The sequence below is a fragment of the Chelonia mydas genome, chromosome 10 (assembly GCF_015237465.2).
Source record: "Chelonia mydas isolate rCheMyd1 chromosome 10, rCheMyd1.pri.v2, whole genome shotgun sequence".
NCBI classification, from domain to species: domain Eukaryota; kingdom Metazoa; phylum Chordata; order Testudines; family Cheloniidae; genus Chelonia; species Chelonia mydas.
In genome coordinates, this window is record NC_051250.2 from 21,652,645 (window position 1) to 21,677,052 (window position 24,408).

The following is a 24,408-nucleotide window of genomic DNA, read 5'->3' on the forward strand; positions in this document are numbered from 1 at the left end:
CCCAAATGAAATAAGCTATAATGGCAAAATAACTTTTTTTCCTGGTATAGATGTGTCTACACAAGGTCTTGTGCTGGTTAGTGGTGTCTAGCAGCTCTGCAAATCCCTGGATATCCACTTTATAGCCATAGATATCCACTGGCCATTTTTGTAGATCAGATGCAGATACAAATTTGTATCTAGAGCCCTGCAACTCTGTGGGATATCCATGGATATCTGCATCTGCGGATCATCTTGCGGAATAGGATGTGGATACAAATTTTGTGTCTGTGCAGGGCTCTAGAGCAGTGGTTCTCAAAGCTGGTCTGCCACTTGTTCAGGGAAAGCCCCTGGCATGCTGGACCGGTTTGTTTACCTGCCGCGTCTGCAGGTTCGGCCAATAGCAGCTCCCACTGGCCGCGGTTCGCCACTCCAGGCCAATGGGGACTGCAGGAAGGGCGGCCAGCACGTCCCTGGGCCCCCACCATTTCCTGGAGCGGCGAACCGCGGCCAGTGGGAGCCGCGATCGGCGGAACCTGCGGACGTGGCAGGTAAACAAACTGGCCCAGCCTGCCAGGGGCTTTCCCTGAACAAGTGGCAGACCAGCTTTGAAAACCACTGCTCTAGAGTTGTCCTTTTTGCCTGCCCACTCCCCCATTTCTAGCTGACATAGCTATATTGGCAAAACTTTTAAGTGCAAACCAGACCTTGGTCAGAAGCTTAATATTATTTGCTTAATATTTTGCCTTTAGTTACCAATATGCAGTCACCTTCTAGTAAGAGTGACATTGTCAAAGAGCAAAAGAATAGGAAGTTCAAATATTAAGCGGTTCCCCTTTGTCTGATTCAAGATCTTGTCTTAAACAGAATAATAGTATAAACAAAAACAAGGTAGATCTTTTTAGAGGAGTTTGTCTCGCCAAACTGCTTCAGTCATGCAGGATTCCAATTCTTTGACTATAGGGTGGGCCATAAAGCAAACATCTGTTAAAGAAATAGGGCTATTGAAAGAATACATTCTCCACGTGTTAAACAAAAACATAGTGTAAGCAAAAGTAATAGAGGACTGTTAGAGAATTTGCCTGTATGCCGATATTCTTTGCCAGGGGATGTTGTGAAGGCCAAAACTATGACAGGGTTAAAAAAAAAAACTAGATAAGTTCCTGGAAGTTAGGTCCATCAATGGCTATTATGGCTATGCATGCCAGGGTGGGCACAGATGCAACACTATTCTGAGTGTCCCTAGCCTCTGTTTGCCAGAAGCTGGGAGTGGATGACAGGGGATGGATGACTTGATATTGCCTGTTCCGTTCATTCCCTCTGAAGCTCCTGGCATGGGCCACTGTTGGAAGACAGGATACTGGGCTAGATGGACTATTGGTCTGACCCAGTATGACCATTCATATGTTCCAGTGACAGTCTTCAGAGCTCATTTTTTTTCAGTTAAGTGTAAAATCCTTAATAGCAAAGTTTATAAAGAAAATTCTGACTCTTTCATAATGATTCTGTTAAGTGCTGTTATCAAAAGCTGGATGCATGATATTCTCCCATAGACTGAGCCTAAATTAATTTTAATTGATTAATATGGTTTCTACAATATTCAACTTTAGAAAATTTTGCAAGGTCCTGAGGCCGTGATGTCTTCTAGAACTCTGTAGTGTAAAATAAAAGGTAATTATGCAGCCCCATTTATACTCTTCAGTCACTGTGGTCATAATTTGGATGACTGCCAACATGATCTCAAACTGAATTAAATCACTTTCTCTTTGATATTAAAGTTCCAGATGTTAAATAGCTGTGAGCTGTCTGTTTCACAATGAAAATCTAATTTGTCTAGTTATGGAACATATTTCATAATTAGCAATTGTACACAACACTTTTTATCCTTGTATCTCAAATTATTTTACAAACATCTATTACTGAAGCTACAAATCTTAGATAACGCACCCATTACCCTCCCACACAGTTAGTAATGAAAAAGACAGGAATAAAACACAGAGGACATTCACTGTCCTTGTCAATAGCCTTTCTAATTTCTAATATTTTACTTCTGTTTCCTTTTGGTTTCAAATTTCAATGACAGGGAGCCTTTCTCTTCAACTATGAGAGGAGGAAAAAGTTAAACCTGAGTCATCTCTCAGCTTTTCATCTGTTATAAACTAATAAATATGGCAGCTTGACACAGTGCTAAAGGTAAGTCTTGTAAGGCTAGTAGTATAGAATAATTAGGTAACTCTGTAAGCAGTAATAATATTTTTGTCAAGATCAAATTTGAAAATTTATAAATTATCAAGTGTCACATGCTTTACAAAGTGAAAGAAAACAGACTGGTAAAATCCCCAATATTGGAAGAAGATCCCAAGTTATCGTTTCTGGCCTCTAAATTTTCCTTTGAGGTTTTTAAGGTCATGCTTGACAATGGGATGGGATGATTTAGTTGGGGATTGGTCCTGCTTTGAGCAGGGGGGTTGGACTAGATGATCTCCTGAGGTCCAGTCCAACCTGAATATTCTGTGAAATAAGGGTATGTCTACACTGCAGTTACCCACCCGTGGGTGGGTCATATCAGATGATTGGGCTGTGGGGCTGTAAAAATTGCAGTGTTGACATTCGGCGCTTGAGCTGGAGCCTGGCTCTGGGCCTGAATGCCTACACTGTAGTTTTACATTCTTGCAGCCCAATGTCTGTGAGTCAGCTGACATGGCCCAGCTGTGGGCATTTAACTGTAGTGTAGACATACCCCAAGACCAAAGAGGGAGGGAATGATTTAGGGAGCTCAGCCACTCCATGAAATTTCACCCAGAAACCTACTGAGACTACCTGTGGCTCCAGGAGCAATCTAATTGACTGATAAGTCTCCTGTGAGTTTAGACCTAGTTATCCTCTTACTGGCTTCAGTGGGAACAGAAGTGGACCTCTTAATTTGTTCATTTCCTAGTGTATGGGGCTCTTACAAGGAAAAAGGAAAGGACTGTGGTAAGGGATGATTAAAAACACACTGTCTTTGCTTGTGGGCTAGTGTTTGCATAAAGTAATGGAAGTTTAATGTGTTTTCACTAATTTACTGCAGCTAACTTGATTGATATGTATGAAAGAAGCTCAGCGAAGCTGGTACTAAATAAATAGAGAGGAACTCTTCTGAAATGAAGCTGCTTAGCATTATTGTCTCCTTTCTTTTTCATTTGCTATATTAATACCATCTAATAGTGGTGTCTGCAAAAGATATGTTCTTCTAAGTTACACTTGCATTAAAGTAGAATGGCAAATATAGAGAGAGAGAGCTGTATAAATTGACAGCTGTGATATGGTAAATTTGTATGAGGGAATATTCACATGCATTTTAAAGCTTTCAGCACTGAATTTGTTTTGGTTACAACAATATTAGGATGGCAACTCTGAGCTCCTTGATATAAGTTGGCTCTAAATGAGCAGGACTAGCCATCTTCATTTCAGTTTGATCTGCATTTTACAAGCTTCTCTGCAATAAATTATAAGGTAAAAAATGCTGCTCAGCAATGTTGTCTTGGAAACCGAGAGCAAATGTTCAGTAGTTTAGCCAGCCAATCCTCAACCAAGAGCGTTCTTCTTTCGTTGTACTGATCTTACAGTAACCAGGGCTACTGCGCTGCTATGGTGATTTGTTATTGTCTAAACAGAAAATGGTGCTGCAATGTATCAAAATAGGCAGTATATTTTAATGTTAATTTTACTGTGAGTCAAACATGGCAAAAGGTACCCCTTCAACACCCAGCACGACTAATTTAGCAGCTTTTTTATTATCTAAAATTGTGTTTAAAAGGACACTGGTATTTAGGTTGCAAATTTGACCTATATTCATTTGGCAATGGTCCCATCTGTAAGAGTTTCCCATCTGGATTTGCAAGTTTAAGTTTCCCTTTTAGGGTCCTCTCACTGAATGTCATCGTTTTGCTCAGTCTTTGAAGCATACCACCTACTATCCTTCTAGTCAAGGAGAAATAGACCCCTCCCTAACTCATTCCTGCTGCTCTTTACATTGCAAGTGGGACTGTTACCCAACAATGCAACCTCTTCTCCCAGAACTAAATATACACAAGTGAGCAATGAGAATTTGAAACAGGGAATTAGGTGGAAATGTGGTGTCTGGAGGTGGGAAGCGGGGGCGGTAGGGAAAGGGAAGAGATCTGCAACTGGTCCTTACTTGAAAATTTTTTTTTTTAAAGATGTTTTTTGTTGTCACTCACTATAAACAAATAGGTCTCTGAAAAAGTATAGTAGTAAGCCACGGTATCTTCATAGAGCATGCACTACTCTGTTTATATTGATTCAAAAGAAAATCATACATGTCCCTTCTATTTAGTGAATGGGTATATTTAGCAAGGATTAGTTCCAAAACCAGTGAAGCAAGGTTTGGAAATCAGAAGGTAGTCTTTTTAGATGAGATCTCTAAATGAAATCAAATTTTACGCCTCAGTCTTTAGAGTAAGATTTTCAAAAGCACTCGATGGGAGCAGAGATTAGGCCAGTGCTGTGACAGATTTTGAAAATCCTACCGTAACACCAAAAGCATCTCATGTAAATGTTCTGTAAAACTAGTTTTAAAAAGGTACAGTTCCTCAAGGTCTAAAATTTTCCATCAATAACTACATTTTAATTACTTTTCTGCTTCCATAAGCCCCAATTCAGAAAAGCACTTAAGCACATATTTCAGTCCTGTAGAACTTGACTAGCAAGAATAAAAAGTGAATTTCATTTTGTATCTTCAATTGTATGATTCTGATTCATGCTTTCTAGTGACATACTGATGCATCTTCCTGTCAAGGAACAGAAATTGTATCATATTTGTCTTTTGTAACACACATGGATTCAAATTTCAAATGCATGCTACAAGCTGTACTAATTGCATACTGTATTTGCATATTGAAGAAATAGGCAAATAATGACTAAATTTGAAAATACTGTAATGTTTTGTGGCAGGCACTTTTGTGCATCTAACCTTTGGCCCCAAAAAGCAAATTTTTTTAAAATAAATTATTCTAATTTGTTTGTTCAGCTCTACTTTCTCCCATTCAGTCCTTTTGCTTCTTCCCACAGGGGACATGTAGGTTCTGTCAGCTCTTCTTCTACAGAATGTCCACTTAGGATTAATGGAATATTACAAGGGTCTATAGTAACAGGATGCAGCAGCTGCACTGGCAGCCTGCTGTGTGTCACACCCTGGAACATCTTTTAGCACTAGAAATTAAGTAATATTTTACTGTTTCTCTAATACTACTTATATCTGATGATCTCTGCTTATGTTCTTCCTAAACTTTGTTATTCTTTCTTACATTTTTACTTTTGTGTGCCAGAATCCCAATTTTTCTGTTCAGTCCTGACCCAAGGCCTGTTTCCTTGTCCCGTTGTCTCCCCTCGCTAATGCTGCTTCTGCATTGCTGTGATCTCTAGAAAACTGTTTCACCGTGTGCTGAAGGAGTGAAATGTTTAAAGTGGAATGGCAGCCACTGAGCTCAGTACTTAACTATAGAGGTTCCATCGGAAGGCCTTGAAAGGATCTTTTGTAAGGAATCATGGAGATGGTGTGCTGTCCCAAATTTTCCCTCTTCTATGTGCACGTTATTCCACTGTAAGCAGTATGATAAATCCATACATAAAGCAGCCAATTAGCCATCATAGAACAGTGTTTAGAAATGCAACAGTCAAACTGGCTGATCTTGCGAAGTGCAAACTGCTTCCTACAAAGCATTTACATGACACGGGGTTCTGCTCCTCACAGGATTAGCCTCAGTAGGGCTGTCTCCAGTATTTAACATTTTGAGGCATGGATCAAAAATGTATTATGCTTCATTTTCACTTAGTTCATAGTCACTGAGGGTAATCACAGTGGGGAAACTGACACGTAGAGAAAACAGAACAGCAGGGTGGCAGTTCTTGCAAGCTGATACTTCTGATTTTTTCCTTTGAAAATAGACTGAAACCAAACTGACTTAGATATAATGGAATACAATCAACTGTGTAAGTATTCAGAGCCCTAGAAATAATCAAACCTTCAAAGCATTCTTCTACATATAACAAAGTTCTGGGGATCTATTTCACATTTAATGCACTGCAGTAATATGATAGCATGAAACCAGTTTTCAAAAGTCAGCAGTAAGAATTATTCCTTTATAATATTTATGTAAAAAAATATTTCAGCACACTGACTAGGCGGTATGTGGTTGGTACAGGCATAACAGCATTACTTTAGTTATACTGCCACCTTGTTCTCCAAAATCTGAGTTTGCTTTTTGTGTTTTAAATTAGCTGTTTTTGTTGCCAAGATACACTGTGTTCATCTTTTTTTAGGGTAAGTGACGCAATGAGAGCTGCTTGCATTTGCAGAACTTGAAACAATACTATGAGAGGTCTGACCTACTCCATTCATTTACTGAAATGAATACTAACTCAGTTTCTTTATGATATTTTAAGTGTCAAATATCATTAACTATTTTCACCTGCTCATCAAAGCATGCAGATAGAAGAGAGAGGATCATATTATGAACAACTTTATTACACAATAGCTCATTTTGGCACAATGATGTGAATAGGTTTGGGAAATGCCTACAGAGGCGCAGTAGGGCATCTGAGCCAATGGGGAAACCCATGCTAAGACCAAGACCGTGTAGGGTTTTACTATAACAAAATCAGCAGCCTGAGTTTTAGAATCAAATTGGAAATAATGTATTATGTTCCAGTGGCAAACACTGATAAATAAGCAAGTAACCATGTTCTCGTACTAGCTGGAGTTTTCAAGTAGTCTTCAAGTTTAGCTCCCATGTAAAAGCTGTGACTGGAGACCCAGGGGAGCCAACTGAGGATTACTCAATTAGGGTGAACTGCAAAGACTGGGGCAAACAATCCCCAAAGCTGGTGGATATTCCAATACTTAGATTTACCAAGCCAGCACAAAACAGCTTCTGTAACTACCTCACTAGTTACCCAGAAGCCAACTACACAGTTCCCTTAAAGTAACCTACCCCTTAGGCCTCCACCCAGACACCCAAGTCAAATATGATGAAGATTACTGAAAATCTCTATTCTATCATATAAAAAAGTTCTACCAACCTCCAAAGGATTGGACACATTACTCCCAGGTTAATTAATATTCAGATCTACCCAAATACACGCTTACAGCCAATTCTTATTAACTAAACTAAAATTTATTAAGAAAGGAGAGAAGTATTGGCTAAAAGATCAGTATACATACAAACATGAGTACCGTTCTTGAGATCAAATTCATAGCAGAGATGGTGAGCTTTGTAGTTCGCAAAGAGTTCTTTCAGAAATAGTCCATAGGCTGTAGTCCAATATTTCCTATTCAGGGTGATTCCAGATTAGGATTGGAGATCTCAATTTTGGTCTTAACTTCCCCTGCATGAAGCATCAAAAGGACTCAGCCCTTTTTTTATAAGTTTCCAGACCTTCTTTGACAGCTTGGAGTCCTTTGGCGAACAATAGGCACTTAAGGGGATTTTGAAGTAGACCTATTTCCTAAGCATCCCAGTAATTAGCTATACAGATTAACATAAGGCAATTGCCTGTTTTTCCACCATTCGCAGATGATCTGCTATACATTTCAAAGAGCGATGAATACAGTGATGTTACTATGTTTACAGTTCATCTAAATGTTAATATGTCCTTTAGATCTCTGAATCAATAGCTATGGTGCCAGACAAAAACTGTCTGTTTACATGGCTAACATTCTACAAGATATAAGTACACACATACAAATAGTATCACCACCAATTCTCTAATAATACAGGTTTGCATTTCAAAGTTCTAGCCTATCTAGCATGGAATGGCCCTAATTACCATTCACATACTTTTCTAATATGTCTCTAAAGGTTGACTCTGGGTCATTTATCCTTTCTGGCCATGCATAACATTTTGTATAAGATTTGTTGCAATTATATAACAGTTGTAGCAACACTGGTTTGCATGGTCATATTTTAATCAGATAACATCACAAAAGCATATGCTATTTGATTCAAGGTGAGTATAGTTCTTCTTTGAGTGCTGTCCCTGTGGGTGCTCCACTTTAGGTGCTCATGCACCCCGGCACTCGTAATCTGAGGGTTTTGGTGGCAGTCAGTGGTTGGGTTCCACATGTGCAGTCCCCGTCTGGCGCCGCTTCAGGCGGTTAACTGGTGCTGTGCGACCAACCCGCACCTCTGTTCCTTCTCTACTGCAGTCTGAACAATAAACTCTGTGGTAGAGGGGAGGAGGGAGAGTAGTGGAGCGCCCACAGGGACACACATCTCGAAGAACCTCAGTTACTGCACAAGGTGAGTAGTGCTTCTTCTTCAAGTGCTGTCCCTGTGGGTGCTCCACTTTAGGTGACTTCAGAGCAGTGCCCTCCGGTAGAAGGAGGGGACTTCAGAGTTGAAGTCATGAGAGCGTTCGCTGATGGAAATGAACATTCTGGGTGATTTATGAAATGGTCTCTTTCTGTCTATATAAAAAGCTAATGCCCTCCGTATGTCGAGAGTATGGAGTGTGGATTGTCTTCTGTCCTCATGGTGTTTTGGAATAGAACATCGGTAGGTAAATGGGTTGGTTAAGATGGAAGGCTGAGATGACTTTAGGTAAAAACTTGGGGTTGCAGGTCTCAGGGATACTTTATCTTTAAAGAAGATAGTATATGGGGTGCGGGGGGTCTTCCCTTGGGAGCACTCAACTCTCCAACACGTCGTCAGATGTAATGGCCACCGAGAAACGCCATGGAAGATGTAGTAGTGAGAATGTGGCCATGGGGTTCAAATGGGGAACCGGTGAGGCCCCAAAGGATTAGATTGAGGTTCCATGGTTTGGTAGAATCATGTAAGTCAGGGTAGATATTAGTGAGGGCTTTGAGGAAACGCTTGGTGAATGGGTGCGCAAAGACAGAAAGTTGATCTACTTTGTGGTGAAAAGCTGTGATAGTGGAGCGGTGTACTCTTATTGAACTCATGGAGAGGCCTCACCTTTTAAGTCTTAAGAGGTAGTTCAATATTAAGGATAAGGAGGCTGAAATGGATGCCAGCTGTTTTTGTTGGCACCAGGCATCAAATCGCCACCATGTGTGTAAGTATGTGTGGTGGGTCATTGCTCTCCGACTGTTAAGTAATATGTTTTGAACATCTTCTGAGCAGGTCATCTCAGGCCCCTTGAGCCATGGAGGAATCATGCCCTGAGGTGGAGTCTGTGGATTGGGGTGTAGGACGTGACCTGCATCCTTTGACAGTAAATGCGGCAGGAGCAGGCGAGAGTGTGGTGGATGCACCACCATCCTGAGAAGGTAAGGCTACCAGGTTTGTCTGATGCACCATTGCCAGAGTCTCATGGCTTCCATGTACAGGGAGTTGACTGTGCTCCCCCTTGTCTGTTATATAAAACATAAAAGCTATGTTGTCCGTAAGGATCGAATGGCCTTGTGTTTGATGATTGCAAGAAGTGGGAGCAGGTGTTGCGAACAGCTCGCAACTCTAACAGATTTATGTGAAGAAGGAATTCCAAAGGGGATGCAGGTTTGCCTCCCAGTCCAAGAGTGAAGCGTCCATGGTGATGGTTAGTGTTGGTGTCCTCTGAACGAAGGGCACCCCCGTGCAGACATTGTCTGGTTGTGTCCACCAGAGTAGGGAGTTTTTTAATTTGTCTATGCTGGGTCTGTGTGGGACATAGTTTAGACGGAGCTACGCTTGCCAGCAACACGTGTAATTTCGTATGTTTGATGACGAAGGTCATGGCAGCCATGTGGCCGAGAAGTTTCAGGCAAGTCCTGGCAGATACCTGTGGGCTGTTTCGAGCTGTGGATATGAGATTGGTCAGAGTGAGGAAGCATTGCCTTGGCAGAGAGGCTATGGCCTCTGGAGAATTGAGATGGGCCCCAGTGAACTCTAGCACTGGGGTGAGAGTAGATTTTTGTGCATTTGTTTGGAGACCTAATGTGACAAAGAGAGTTACTGTCAGTTTGGTGGCTTGTAACGCTGCCTGCTGTGTTGGTGCTTTCAGCAGGCAGTCGTCTAAGAATGGGAATATCATAATTCTGTTTCTGCGGAGGTAGGCCGCAACCACTTCTAGTACCTTTGAAAAAAACTTGAGGGGCAGTGGATAATCCAAAAGGAAAAACCTTTTATTGGTAATGTTCCTGTCCAATAGTAAATCGAAGAAACCTCCGAGGGGAGGGATGGATTTTTATATGAAAATATGCATCCTAGAGGTCGAGGGCAGAGAACCAATCCCCTCTTTCTAGTGCTGCGATTATGCCTAGTGTGACCATCTTGAATCGCTATATCTTCACAAACTTGTTGAGTCCTCTTAGATTGAGTAAACGTCTCCACCTGCCTACTTTTTCTTTGTGAGAAAGTAGTGGGAATAAAATCCCCTCCCTCTGTGATTTGTTGGAACGGGTTCTACTGCTCCTAGGTGTACGAGGTGGGTTCCCTCTTGGTATAGTAGAAGAATAAGCCTTGCGGCCGAAAAGGTCAAGCCTTTTCCAGTCCTTATCATAAGGTGTATTCTTGGGCTGCTCTTGTCTGCCATGCTCATGGGCTGCATTGACCACCAGTGAACTGGGTGCAGGATGGGAGAATAGGAATTCTGTGCCCTTTGCTGGCACATAATATTTTTTGTCAGACCTCTTGCAGGAGTCTGCCAAACAGTCTTGATGGGGTCCATTATCGCCTTGTTCATAGGTAAAGCGATTTTGGAGGAAGAGTAGCTATTCAAAATGTCCACAAGTTTGTGCTGTGACACTTGAACCTCTTCCAGAGAGAAGTCCAGAGAGCTAGCCATCCTTTTAAATAGGTCCTGGAATTGCTTGAAATCATCCCCATATTAGGGGGAGGAAGCATGACAGTATTATCTGGAGAGGATGATGACTGATAGATAGGTGATGCCCCTTCCTGATCCGAGGGTTCGAACTCTTCTTCCTCCCCTTGTCCTGCCTTTCCAAAGGGGCCAGGTTCTGAAGGTGTAGGTGCACACTTAATCCAGGTGTGGTGGACAGTCCCTGTTGAGTAGGGTATGTGGCCCACTGGTTCAGTATGCCCATTGGGGTAGAAGGGGCATAGGTGGGCCTCAGGGTTGGCCATTGCCGCTGTGGATGAGTGGGAGCAGTGCAGTAAGGCCCTGAGGTGGCACCGATGTGAGCGGCTCTTGGTGGGGAGATGTTTGTGAGGAGAATATATCTGTCCTTCCTCTTCATCACTCGAAAGAGGTGGAGCGTAGCAGATGGAGTAGCAAGAAGACTCAGTGCCTACCATGCCAGGGTTGCATCAGTGCTGAGAATGGGAGAGTCAGGTGTAGATCTAACAAAAAGATCTTTTTGGCTGTAGAAACTGCTGCACAGTATCTGCATGATCTGCGTCAGGGGCTGCATGATCGTTGATGCTGTGAGCAGCAGTGAATATGTCAGTACCGTGGGCTGTGCCAGAGTGGTCACCAAGCATGCATTGGGTTTTGAAGTATGAGGCAATGCCGAGCCACTCTGCATTGATCGCAGCTTTGACTGCATCAGTGCTGAGGCATGGAGTTTTGATTCCCCTTAGAGCCTGTGTCTGAGCTGGCACCAGCTGTGCGGATGGTTCCAGCACATCAGATCCAGGGCACTGCAGGTGCGGTCGGTGTCAATGCTATTTGCCAGTACGCGGAACGGTGCTTTTTAGCTGATTCCTGTGTTGGGAAAGTAGTTACCTGCTTTTTGGATTACTTCCTTAGCGAGTTGAAACGAAGCCTGCCTGGTAGAGCAGGGATCTTTGTCAGAAGCCGTGGTTGGGGAGGCTTGTCCAGGTGGGGTCCGGGCTTTGGGTTCAGACGCTGGTCTGAGAGACTTCTCTATGAGGAGGAGCTTTAGTTTTAAGTCTCTAGCTTTTCATGTCCGGGCAGTTAGCTTGTGGCAATGAGAACCCTTTTGTGTTATGTGTGTTTCGCCTAAACAGTGCACACATTGATCATATTCATCTGAGACTGGTATAGAAAGCCTGCAAGTGAGGCAGCATTTAAAGCCTGGAGAACTGGGCATTCCCATTAGAGAAAGGCTTTTGCCCTCAGAGAGGCTGACTATTCGGAAGGGGCAGATGAAACCTAGCTTCTAATGAGGAGAATAATAGGAATAAAGAAAGGGTTTTTGGGGCGGGGTGAAAGAAAGGGGGAAATGGGGACAAAGAAAAAGTAATGAAGTAACTAAATAACCGTAGTAAATAGCCTAAGAGAACTAAGTAGCGAGCGCTGCTAATGCTCTGACTAGAATCCAAAGGTGGGTAGAGAAGGAACTGGTGCGGGGGTGGGTTGGTCGCACAGCGCCAGTTAACCGCCTGAAGTGGCGTGAGACGGGGATTGCACATGTGCGACCAAACCGGGCACAACAATCTAAAGTGGAGCACCCACAGGACACCATCTTGAAGAACTTAGTTACTGCACAAGGTGGACTAACCTTCTCTTTTTCACTGAAGTCAACAGCAGCTAATCAGGATGTATGTGGCTAGTCAGAGAGTCAGGGGTTTCTGTATGACTTGACTGGTTCATATTGTTGCAGACTTCAGTATTTAAATATGAAGTGGTAAATAGTAGAAACTGGTGACATGACAGTTTTCAGCCAGACAAGGTGGATGAGTATTATTTTTTATTGAACCAATTTCAGTTGGGTTGAGAGAGAAGCTTCGAGCTACAGCAGCTTTCCTCAGATCTGGGAAGGCAGTCACTGTCATAGCTCAAATACCCACGATAGATAGAACAGATAGTTTAGCATAAGTAGTTAGCACATATTCTAAGGAGAAATGTCCCATTAACATCGCTGTAGTAATAGGACAAAAAAGGGGGGTTAGTGGGTTACAGTTTGTTGTAATTAATACCATGATTTTTAGTGTCTAGCAAAATTATAAATTTAAGGCTCCCAGGCTCATCTTTTGAAAGTGTTGTGCAGGTTCCCTGTGAGGATGGGGACTGAGAGATAAGATATAGAGAGATCACTTTGTGCAAAGTGTTCACCCACAGGTAGTGTGGTGTTTTTGTCTTTTATTATTTCCTGTGTGAGTTCATTTGAGAGTGTAGTGATTATCTGGTTTCACTCACATAGTAGTTATTGGGGCATTTAGTGCACTGAATGAGGTACACCACATGTTGTAATAGGCAAGTGTAGGACTCATGGCTCTTGATAGCTGAGTTCTGGTGGATGTTGATCATAGGGCTTGAGCACCCAAGAAAAAATTTAGTGGTTGCTTAGCACCCACCAGCAGCCAGCTCCCCCCGCAGTGCCTCCCGCCCATCAGCAGCCCCGCCAATCAACTTTTCCCCCTCCCTTCCAGCGCCTCCCGCCCGCTGTGATGAGCTGTTCCATGGCATGCAGGATGTGCTGGGGGGAGGAGGAGGAGCAGGGATGGGGCACGCTGGGAGAGGGGTCAGAACAGGACAGGAAGAGGCAGGGCAGGGGTGGGGACTTGGGAGAAAGTGTGGAGTGGGGTTTGAGCACCTCTGGGTAAAGAAAAAGGTTGGTGCCTATGATGTGGATCATTGTAGCAGTAGAGAGATGCCTGCAGGTTTTACGTCTGTTGTTCTGGCAGGGTGTAGTGCTGCTTTGAGTTGGTGTTCTGGTCTGTGAGGCGCTTGCTTCTGATGAAGAGCTTGGAGAAGTTGTGGGCAGGGATTGTTTGAAGGCCAAAAGAGGGGGGGTTGGGAAAGATTTGTTACAGGATGGGGTCCCCATAAATTGTGGGTTGTAGTTGTTCGATGATACCCCATATGAGTTCCAGTGTGAGGTGGCAGATGACAAATAGGGGTGTGCAGTCAGAGCAGGGTTTATTTCTGTATTGAAACAGGCTCTATCGAGGTATTCAGGTGGCCCATTTCATGATGCGATCTACTTTTCTGGTGGAATATACTTGTTTGGTGAAGGCAGTTTTGAGTGTGTTAAGGTGTATATTCCAAACTCTTTCCTCAGAGCATATTTTATGGTATCTGAGTGCCTGGCTGTAGATAACAGATTTCTTTGTGTGTTTCTGGTGGTTATTGGATCTATGATGCTGGGTGTCGTGATCCAAGGGTTTCTTGTATATAGTTGTCTGTAGGATTCCATTGTTGAAGCTGATTGTGGTGTCCAGGAAGTCGATGCTAGTGTGGGAGTGTCCCAGAGCATAGATGCCAACCAGGGCTTTGGAGCTGTGCTCTGGCTTCGCTCCAGCTCCAGGCAAAAACCTGCAGCTCCATTGCTCTGGAGCTGCTCCACACTCCAGCTCCGGGCTCCGCTCCAAAGCCCTGGTGCCAACTCCAGGGGTGCTCTGGGACTCAAGCACCCACAGACAAAAATATAGGGGGTGCTCAGCACTCGCCAGTCACAGCTGGTTTTGTTGGGGTGTCGATCAGCTGGTTGGTGGCTGGTGGAGGTGCTCGGAGGAAGGGCGGAGAGCAGCAAGTGGTGGGTCGGAGGCCTTGGGAGGAGCAGGGGAGGGGCTTCGAGGAAGGGGGCAGAGTGGGTGGGAAGAGGTGGAGCAAGGGTGGGGCTCTGGGGGAAAGGGCAGGGGGGGGGCAGGGCCTTAGGACGGAGAGGGGGTGTAGTACCCCCTCCGCCCCCAGGAAAAATAAAAGTCAGCGCCTATGGCCCAGAGAAAGTTTAATGGATGGATGGTGGTTGCTGAAGTTGTGGTGGAAATCTGTGAGGGAGTTTGTCATCCATCCAAAGGATGAAAATATCATTGATGCACCTCAGGTATATCCTTGGTTTCATGGTGCAATTGTCCAGAAATTCTTCTTTAAGATGGCCAGTCAGAGCCAGGGTTTTCTTTCTGTATGTAACAATAATACTTTACCTTAAAGAAATATTTATATGGTTTAAAGTTTGTAAAGGGATTTGAGATTCTGACACACAAAGTTCAATAGACTTTAAAGTGGTGGGAATTTCTTTTTTTCAGTTTCCCACTACTCTGACCGATCATTCAAGTGGTTTGGGTTTGGAAGTCTACAGTAGTAGATGCAGAGTTGTCACAGACGCATGAGTTCTGACTCATATCCAGCAGGATCTTTGACTTCCCTTTATTTACCAACCTTTACTTTGTTTTACCTTACTAAATAATTCACAACAGTATACACATAAACACATGACCTGCTGTGCTTGGTAACTTGAGCCAGTGCGTTTTCAGCGTTTGTCTCTATGAAAGCGACCCCTGATAAAGTAAGCTAAGCCCATCCCCATTTTATATATAGAAACTGTTTGTTTAATTTGTGGACTGCACCAAGAATAAATAATGAGGTAATTCTGAAGATGATCCCAGAACAGTCAGCTTATGACTGTTCCTGCAAATCAGAGCCGTCTTTTCTCCTTTGTTTTTAGAAGTAGTTTAATTGTCCAAAGTAGAATGTAACTTTAGGAAAAGTACAGAGTTTCAAGGAAGACGCATGAGGGACAACATTGTGCATATAAAGGTCCTCCTGAATACTTTGCTTATTGAATGTAAAACTTGGTAACATTGAAATACGAAGGCCAGATTCAGGATTCAAACCACATTGAACAAGAAGTTCCTTCCATACAGAAGAGAAAAACATACTTTCTTTCAGATATTCTCAATCAATTAGTGGAGCCTGCAGTCAGATTTTTCTCAAGGTACTGTACATATGTTTATTTTATGTGACTACAGTTAGAACTGGGGACTTATTTGAATTAGAAATCTGATAAGTCATGTTGTTATTTACATAGTAAACCTGACAAAAAGATTTATTTGGGCAGTCAACTCCCTTTTATCACTTAAAATTATTCTGTTTACTTTTAATTGGCTGCAATAGCCCATTAGAGGCTTGATGATAAAAGTTCTTTCCCTCCTGACTTTGCTCTGTGGTATTTTGCTGTGTTTCATCTAATATATCAGACATTTATTTGGTTTCCTTTTTGTTTGCCTTGGTCTGTACACAAGCAGAATAGATGATCTCATCAGGATTGTGCATAGCTCAGGGACACTTATTAGATAACTGCACTGCAGAGCGGCATTGGGTAGGACACTCAAAACCTGTGTTGGGGTTATTTTTTTATTTGATTCGGCGTTTTCTAATGTCCTGATGATAAAAGAAGTTAATTTTAAGAGACTAAAAAATGATACTTTGCAGCGATTGGTATAAAATCTCCTCTCCGCTACATAATTTAACCATAAATTACCCAGGTGTTGCTGAGAGCAGAATATGACTTTCAATACATTTTACAAACATAAACGAATCCTGATGATCACATTTTACATATGGGGAAATTAAAACAGAGGTATTAAGAGCCTGATTCTGCAACTGGTACAGTGAGTAGTCCCAGTTCAAATGAGTAGTCATCCTTGAGGGCTATTTAGGGGCCAGTTTTGCCACTCCTTAATCACACTAAGTGATTTGTCCAAGACATGGAGTTAGTATCAGAGCTTATCGAGCATTGGAACTCAGGAGAGCATGGCTTCTAATCCTTTGCTCAAGTTACTGGACCATAACATACTATCATTCCAAAAAGGAACCCCCCCATCCCCCACTCATCAGCTTACCAAACTAATTAAAATCAATTACTGTATCCTTACAACCAACTTCTTCTTTTTAGATACTTTAGGCATCTATGGAAAGGGAAGTGGGGTGTGAAGGAATAGCACTGGTTTCATAACTTCATCATTTATTGTCCTTTTTTTATATAAGGCTTGTTATACAGCTTTTTCTTATGGGAGTTTATTGGTGTTGAATGATATTGGATTGGCAGCCATAGAGACTCAAGTCCTCTATACACAGAACAGGACAGTTACAGTCTCCCTTCTGAATCTAAGTTTAATGAAAAATCTTCCTAGACACCGATGACTTGTCTGCACACAAAAGTTGTACCTCTAACTATACTGGTGTTATGAGCTGGGTGAAACCTTGTTAAGGTTTGAGATAAAACCCCTTTGAAATTGATAGGTAGTCACTCACCCTTCAATTAATATAACTGTAAGCATAAGCCCCCACATAAGAGATAAAGTATGTGTGTAAAACTGCCCAAGAGCTTTTGCCTTATTATTGTTTTGGGTAGGTGTGTGTGTGGAGCGGATGGGGAAAGAGATCACACAGAAGCTGAGAACAGAGCAAGAAGGAGAGGGAAGAAATCCAAGCAGGAGCCTGTAAGAACAGTGTGACCCTGGAAAAAGGTAGAGAGAGAATGTGTTTGGGCTGGGTGTTGGCTAAAGAGGCCTGGGGGCTTGACAAGATTCCTTCCCCACTCCGAACTCTAGGGTACAGATGTGGGGACCTGCATGAAAGACCCCCTAAGCTTATTCTTACCAGCTTAAGTTAAAAACTTCCTCAAGGTACAAACTTTGCCTTGTCCCTGAACCCTATGCTGCCACCACCAAGCGTGTTAAACAAAGAACAGGGAAAGAACCCACTTGGAGATGTCTTCCCCCAAAATATCCCCCCAAGCCCTACACCCCCTTTCCTGGGGAAGGCTTGATAAAAATCCTCACCAATTTGCACAGGTGAACACAGGCCCAAACCCTTGGATCTTAAGAACAATGAAAAAAACAATCAGGTTCTTAAAAGAAGAATTTTAATTAAAGAAAAGGTAAAAGAATCACCTCTGTAAAATCAGGACGGTAAATACCTTCCAGGGTAATCAGATTCAAAACATAGAGAATCCCTCTAGGCAAAACCTTAAGTTACAAAAAGACACAAAAACAGGAATATACATTCCATTCAGCACAGCTATTTTACCAGCCATTTAAACAAAAGGAAATCTAACGCATTTTCTAGCTAGATTACTTACTAACTTTTTACAGGAGTTCTGAGCTGCATTCCTGATCTGTTCCCGGCAAGAGCATCACACAGACAGCCAGACCCTTTGTTCCCCGCCCTCCAGCTTTGAAAGTATCTTGTCTCCTCATTGGTCATTTTGGGTCAGGTGTCAGCGAGGTTATCTTAGCTTCTTAACCCTTTACAGGTGAAAGGGTTTTGCCTGTGGCCAGGAGGGATTTTATAGCACTATGGACAGAAAGGTGGTTACCCTTCCCTTTATATTTATGACAGGGCTGTAAGGTAAGAAACTGGTCCTTTTGTTCTTGGTTCCTTCTGCATTCAGAGAGACAGGATTCTGTACATTATTTGTAAATAAACAAGATGGCATCAAAGAAAATACCAGACTCCATCAATATTCTGCTTCTACCTGGAACATCCTTGAAATTATGGTTCTATAATTGTCATCTACTGATAGCTTTCTAATTTGTTCTGTCCTTAAAGATGTGTTGCATGAAGCCCTGAAAAGGTGAGTAGCTCACCTTCACTGCCAATTCTCTAGGAAGACCTTTCTGTTGCCTATATTAGAATATAGGCCATATTTATAGGGATGGGGCTCTATCCTGTGAAGCGGTGACTCTAAAAATGATTTATGGGGTTTGATGGTTAATCAGCTGAACATGAGCTCCCAGTGAAACACTATGGCCAAAAGAGCTAATGCAGTCCTGGGATAAGTAAACTGGGAAATCTCTTATTTGGCACTGGTGTGACTGCTGCTGGAATTCTGTGTCCATTTCTGGTTCCTACAATTCAAGAAAGATCCTGATAAACTGGAGAGGGTTCAGAGAAGAGCTTCAAGAATCATTAGAGAATTGGGAAACATGCCTTATAGTGATAGACTCAAGGAACTCAATTTATTTAGCTTAATAAAGAGAAGCTTAAGGGGTGACTTGATTATAGTCTATAGGTGTCTGCATAGGGAACAAATATTTAATAATGGGCTCTTCACTCTAGTAGAGAAAGGTATAACTCGATCCAATGAGTGGAAGTTAAAGCTAGACAAATTCAGACTGGAAATAAGGCATACCTTTTTAAGTCAGAGTAATTAACAATTGGAACAATTTAGCAAGGGTCATGGAGGATTCTCCGTCACTGAACAGGTATGCTCTAGGAGCAGGGCCAACTCTACCATTTTTGCCGCCCCAAGCAGGACAACTGAAGACAGAAGCTGCTGCTGAATTGTGGCGGTGCAGTCTGCAGAGTGGGGCTGCTGCCGAATTGCCACCGCGGCAGCCTGAAGAAAGAGGCTGCTGCCGAATTGCCGCTGCCGCGGAAAGACGAGTGCCGCCCTGACGGCACACGGACTGCCGCCCCTTTCACAGTGCCGCCCCAACCACCTGCTTGGAACGTTGGTGCCTGGAGCCGGCCCTGTATAGGAGTTATTTTAGGGAAGTTCTATAGTCTGTGTTGTACAGGAGGTGAGATTAGATTTTCACAATGGTCCCTTTTGGCCTCGGAATCGATGAATCTAAGGAGTGTGGAACTTTGGTCACAAAAGGCCTTATTCTAATACCCCTTTATGTTGAGTAGTACCTTTACTGCAAATAGATCCATTTAATTTCATATTACTCATAGAATGAAGGGACTACTTAACATGAGTATGAACAGCCATAGGCACTCACTCCATGGGTGCTCCGGGGCTCAAGCACCCATGGAAAAAAAAATAGGGGGTGCTCAGCACCCACCAGCCACAGTGGTTCTGGTGGCCCTCCAGGCTGGCCACTAATCAGCTATTCGGCGGCCCCCGGGGCTGGGGAGAGGCATTCGGGGGTGGGGATAGAGAAGGAGGGGAGTCAAGGGGGTGGAGTGGGGGCAGGGCCTCAGGGGAAGAGGCTGAGTGGGAGCGGGGCCACAGAGCTGGAGTGGAACACCCACTGGGAAAAATAAAAGTCAGCGCCTTTGCGTGCAATAGAATTGGGTCCAGAGTGAGTAAGCGTTCCTTATACAGTGAGGTTCTGCAGGGAAACTGCCACTAGCCACTTCATAGCGGAGGGTGAGAAAAAAAAATGCTACCACCAGCAACCTCAGATTCTTCCCCCTCACACTCACATATATACACACTTTTAAAAACTGGTTGTAGACTGTAGCACATGACAAAAAGTATAAATCAAAAGGTCCCTATATATACAGAAACTGTATTTCTTTTGCTGCCTATATACTACTAAGTATTTACATTTTTGTTACACAGTGTATGCTGGAAGTTACAACAAGCCAAAAAGGTTTTTTCACTAAGGTAACAGATTAGTAGAATGCCAATATATGCTTATTAAAATAGTAGGCTTGGAAGTTTACAGGACTCATAATCTTCAAGAAGCTCTAAAGTGCAAATTCCTTCCATGTTTTTACTTGGCCTGCTTGCTCAGAAGAAGGATCCAGAAAGAGCAGTTGCAATGCATGTTCATTCATGTGTCTGTGATCAATACAGATCTTTGACTTGTTACCTGTGTACCTACTTGTACACAGTAGTTAAAGTCATGCAAAGTATTAGATACATCTTCAAAGGAGAGCAATACCATTTTCTAAGACAGTACAATTTGGATATGGCAACCATGATGGCCGAACCTTTCTAAGCTCATCTTTTACAAGAGTGGGTGAGTGAATTTAAGTGGCCTGCAATGTGCAGGAAGTCAGACTAGCATGATCATGATGGTCCCTTTTGGCCCTTAAAGTCTGTGAGAATCTGCCCACATAGTGGAAATGAAGAAATTTGAGAACATTGTGGTTTAATTTAGATTTTATTTTAACCTAAAAATCCATTTAATAAACCAGTTATTTGAAGACAAATTAATTATCTTGCAAAGAGCAGGACAGTCTGGTTGTTCACATTTTATAGCATGTTGATATTTTTCATCAAGACAGTAATTTTTGCAAAACTTAATTAGATATTGGATAGTTAAAGTTCTCTATTTTTCCCTTCATAAACTTTATTCATTGACTTTTTTCTGGCTAGGATCTAATATGTCCCTTTAATCCTGATTTAATTTTAATTAAATGTAACTTGATTGTACATTTGTAAAGCTGGTAGATTTGTGCAACCAAATTGATGTTTTCTTTTACAAATATTTTTGGAAAGACAATTGTAATGGGCTTGAAGGAGAATCTATCTTTAGACTTTATTTACAACAGTCATATGATGAGTGTGGACTCATTTCCTTGAGCAGTCTTTCAAACTTCTGTACATATTGTCTCAGTGTTACTAATGGTGAATGTAATGGAAGTTTCCATTGGAACACATTGGTTTGGTGTTTTATGTCTCTGAAATACAGATACTAGAAATATGCCTTGTACCATAAAATTGCATGCGTTAAAACTTTAATTATATATATATTTAGGCCTCTCCATTTATAAAACATAATTTTTATGGAAATCCTCCAGGTTAGGTTGTAGAAAATCCCATCATGGGAATGACGGATTGCGATTAAGCCCGTTGCCAACTGTGTCCACATATCTATTCAGGGGACACCGTCAGAGGGCCTAATCACATCAGCCACACTATCAGAGGCTCGTTCACCTGCACATCTACCAATGTGATATATGCCATCATGTGCCAGCAATGCCCCTCTGCCATGTACATTGGTCAAACTAGACAGTCTCAGCGTAAAAGAATAAATGGACACAAATCAGACGTCAAGAATTATAACATTCAAAAACCAGTTGGAGAACACTTCAGTCTCTCTGGTCACTCGACTACAGACCTAAAAGTGGCAATTCTTCAACCAAAAAACTTCAAAAACAGACTCCAACGAGAGACTGCTGAATTGGAATTAATTTGCAAACTGGATACAAGTAACTTAGGCTTGAATAGAGACTGGGAGTGGATGGGTCATTACACAAAGTAAAACTATTCCCCCATGTTTATTCCACCCCCCACACACTGTTCCTCAGATGTTCTTGTCAACTGTGGAAATGGCCCACCTTGATTATCACTTACAAAGGTTTTTCTCCTCCCCCCCTCCTCCCCCCCCCGCTGGTAATAGCTCATCTTAAGTGATCACTCTCCTTACAGTGTGTATGGTAACACCCATTGTTTCATGTTCTCTGTGTATATAAATCTCCCCACTGTATTTTCCACTGAATGCATCCGATGAAGTGAGCTGTAGCTCACGAAAGCTTATGCTCAAATAAATGGTTAGTCTCTAAGGTGCCACAAGTACTCCTTTTCTTTTTGCGAATACAGACTAACATGGCTGCTACTCTGAAACCTGATGAAGACACTATAATATTTTAGAACAATACATGTGTAAAAGCTTAACAAGCTAACAAGTTCTTGTCTCGTATTTTTTTTTAAGTCTCAATGATTTGAAGGTATCAAATTTATTTTACCTGACATACTTACAAACCATTGGAAATTTTTTTTAGAAAACCTATTCAGAAATGTAGTGTTGGCAATGGATGTAATACAATAATTTCTTGTAGTTTCTATAGCATCTTCAGCAAAAATCTCAATGTTTTACACACACGCTAATGAAAGTACATCTCACAGCACCCTGTATTATTTTCTCTTTCTCACAGATGGCACATCTGAAGAACTGAGAGGTAAAGTGGAATGCCCAACGTGACACAGCAAGTCAGTGACAAAGCATGAAACAGAACCTAGATACTGACTCCTGGTTCTGAATCTTAATCAGAAACACGTATTTCCTGTCCCCGCATCTGATTCCTTATTTTGAGGTACTGTGCTTTATTGCCAGCTACAGGGCTAAATCTTAGTTTTACTAAGGCTCCAATATTTCATCAAGATCCACCAGCACAAACCCATCCTTGTGGAGCGCCATTGAGATCAATGGGACTCTGTAGGGGTGTGAGCTGGCAGATCCCAAAGCAGGCCTAAGTACTTCAATTCTGATTCAGTCCTTAGCTCAAATGCCCATTGACTGCAATGGATGATTTGCTTGAATAAAGAATGTTATTAAAACTGGGCAGGGACATAAAGATTTTAACCCAGTGAGGGAAGAGAGAATGCAATCATCTCGTCAATTTTAAGTGTCTTATTTGATTATAAACTCAACTTCCAGAGCTGACACAGAGATTTTAATATGTAATGCGTAACTTTCAAATATAGTGGAAAACCCTTAATTTGGATACTCAGATCAGCGGTTAGGTACATAATGAATGATTTTTAAATTAATCTACATAAAATAAGGAATCTGGATATCCTATAAGCAGGGTTTAAAGTAGACTGAAAAGGAGTGGGAGCTCTCATCACCACCAAGGAGGAGGGGAATCTGTAGGGGAGCGGCTTAAGTAAGACAGGAAGAAGAGGGGAAGCTCTCCCACTTCTTTCAGCAGAGAAGAGCGGAGCTGTGCCTCCACCACTTCTGCTCCGTTCTTACTTTCTCCCCTCCGTGTAAGGTATTAATATTTGAAAAACGGGCCAGAATGTTAGTTTTATAGTGAATGTGGGTGTCAGGGATTTGAGGCTGCACTGCCATCATTAAGCTGATGACACTTGTCTCGCATCTGTTTCATCATACCCCAAATATATGCAGTCATCTACTTTCTCAGAAAATGATTTAAAACAGAGACATAAAGACAGATGAGTGACTGAAGTTAATCTAGACAAGACAGATGATCTTGTAAGAGTATTTTTGTAGAAAATTAGTGGAGTTGTGTCTGCTTTGAGGGGTTGAAGGTTGTTCCAACTAGGAGGAGAAATTGGTGAGTCGGGTATTTCTTTGGTGTAATTTTGTTTATTTAGCAAAAATGTACAAAGTCCCTGCTTCCTGAATGCAGGAGGAATTAAACAATGGGAGACTGTGTCCTTGTTCACAGGTCCAAACCTCTTTCAGCTGGCACCCTAACCACACAGCCTGCTTCAGGCTGTTTCTGCTTGGCTTTCTTTTTGCTTCTGTCTCTCTGCATTGCTTCTCATTAACACACACCCCCCTCTATACCCCAAAAAACCTAGCTAAGCCTCTGCCCACATAGTTCAAATGCCTGCGTGGTCTTGGATGTGCCTCTGTTTTGGTTAGAGATGTGGACTGGTCTTTGTGGTGGTGGAGGCCACTTGACCCTTTCAGCCACCAGATTTTAACGGCTTTCTTCTATATTTATCTTGAATGTAACGTGACAGTTACGGCTGACAGACAGCAACAAGGTGTAAACCACTCCACAAATAGTATGCTTCAAAGTCTATTTCTAGCTTTTTGCTTCGGTTTGTAAAATCTGTGTGTCTACCTTGAGACTACCTCTAACAAACTGTTGTCAGCTGAGGTGCTTTTATGGAGCCCCAAGATTTTAATTCTGGGATATTAGGAGCAGGGCATTTTTGGTGGACGTTCCGTGTCTTTACGATTTGCTCCTATGGTGGTTGAGCAAAGCCTGTGTTTGCTGACATGCAGGTCAAAGTGAAAGAACCAACTGTTTAGCTAGCTTCAGCCATGAGGTAGTTTTGGATATAAGAGGGCATCATGTATATACAACAGTCATTTATGGGGGTGGTCTGAACTTTCCTCCCCATTGCAAAAAGAAAAGGAGTACTTGTGGCACCTTAGAGACTAACCAATTATTTGAGCATAAGCTTTCGTGAGCTACAGCTCACTCTTCATCTGCATCCGATGAAGTGAGCTGTAGCTCACGAAAGCTTATGCTCAAATAAATTGGTTAGTCTCTAAGGTGCTACAAGTACTCCTTTGTTTTTTGCGAACACAGACTAACACGGCTGTT

At 42.3% G+C, this 24,408-nt stretch overlaps 1 long non-coding RNA gene across 1 annotated transcript; it reads left to right on the forward strand.

Annotated features, from left to right (window-relative positions):
- Positions 1–561: 561 nt before the first annotated feature.
- On the forward strand, positions 562–24,299 carry LOC119567248. Its single transcript, XR_005227186.2, has 4 exons — positions 562–2,172; positions 9,129–9,274; positions 16,988–17,102; positions 22,255–24,299. It is a non-coding gene; the product is annotated as an uncharacterized LOC119567248 (long non-coding RNA).
- The last annotated feature ends 109 nt before the right edge of the window (positions 24,300–24,408 follow it).